The sequence below is a fragment of the Balaenoptera physalus genome (genome assembly GCF_965194825.1).
Source record: "Balaenoptera physalus genome assembly, chromosome: X".
Lineage (NCBI taxonomy): Eukaryota > Metazoa > Chordata > Mammalia > Artiodactyla > Balaenopteridae > Balaenoptera > Balaenoptera physalus.
In genome coordinates this window covers 101,347,052-101,348,116 of record NC_138903.1, presented here as the reverse complement: position 1 = coordinate 101,348,116, position 1,065 = coordinate 101,347,052, and the positions used below count along the sequence as shown (strand labels likewise).

The window sequence follows — 1,065 nt, the reverse complement described above, 5'->3', positions numbered from 1 at the left end:
AAAAAAAAAAATGAGACACAACTAAAGAAATCCTCTTCTCCAAAATTTACTTGTCTTATTCTCAAGGTCTCAGGAAAGCAAAGACAGAAACCAAGTATCCTTTCACAGAGAGCAGAATTAAAGTCATGTGTAAATAATTGGGTTTTTTTTGCTGCAAAAAGCTTTATTGTTTTCATTTGGTCCAAGGCTTGGGAGAAGGCTCCAGGGTGGTTAAAAAGCTGCCTAGTGGCTGCAGAGAGGGGCTTCAGGCAGAAGCCCTGTCACTAGGGGGGCTCCTCAAAGGCCTCTGGGCTCTGGAGGCTCCTAGTTGTGCTTCAGGGTGAGCTTTTCAATGAGATAGTGGCCGAGCCCAGCCTGGGACCCGCAGCCTATGGAGGTTAGTCGGGTGGTCGCCATCTGCTTGATGATTTTCAGCTGCTCCTGCAGGAAGCGGCTCTCCAGGAAGTCACAGGGGTGCATGTCTGCGCCAGCAGAACCCAGGGCATGCGGGTCCGCAAGGGCCTGGCTCAGGTTCTTCTCCATGAGAATAGCGACTTCCATAGCGTCCTGGATTTTACCCCACTCATCTTGGGACGGCTTCTGCACGTCCTGGAAGAAGGTAGTGTCGCGGCACTGGTTTTGCATCTTCAAGAGGCTGTCAGTATCCTCATGCCTCTCCTTGGACAATTCACAGAAAAAGTGGCCCATGCCGTCCAGAGCCACATCCTCGCAGTGGAAATAGAAGCCCAGACAGAAGTAGGTGTAGGAGGACCCAGATGCAGGTTGACCAGGAGGTTGGCAGCGGCCTCCACCTCAGCAGAATAATTCTGAGGAATCTGGGAGCTCGTGGTTGATCAGTAATAAGGAGTTAAACTCAAAAAATGGTGTTGGCTGGTCCCAAAAGCTGAGGATGGCTGAGTGGCTGTTTCCAAAAGCTGCGACTGGAAAAAAGGGTTGGAGGATGGTTGAGGCTGGAACAAGGGGCATCCCTGGGTCTGTTCTGTCCAAACACCATTGAAGCAAAAGACAGATACGGGGGACGGCTGAATGCACTGCCGTAAGCAATACTTTATTGTTGTTCTCTAG

At 50.5% G+C, this 1,065-nt stretch overlaps 1 pseudogene across 1 annotated transcript; it reads right to left on the bottom strand.

Annotated features, from left to right (window-relative positions):
- Window positions 1-303: 303 nt before the first annotated feature.
- Window positions 304-687, bottom strand: LOC309652180 (ferritin light chain pseudogene; annotated as a pseudogene). Its single transcript has one exon. The product of its transcript is annotated as a ferritin light chain pseudogene (transcript).
- Window positions 688-1,065: the final 378 nt, after the last annotated feature.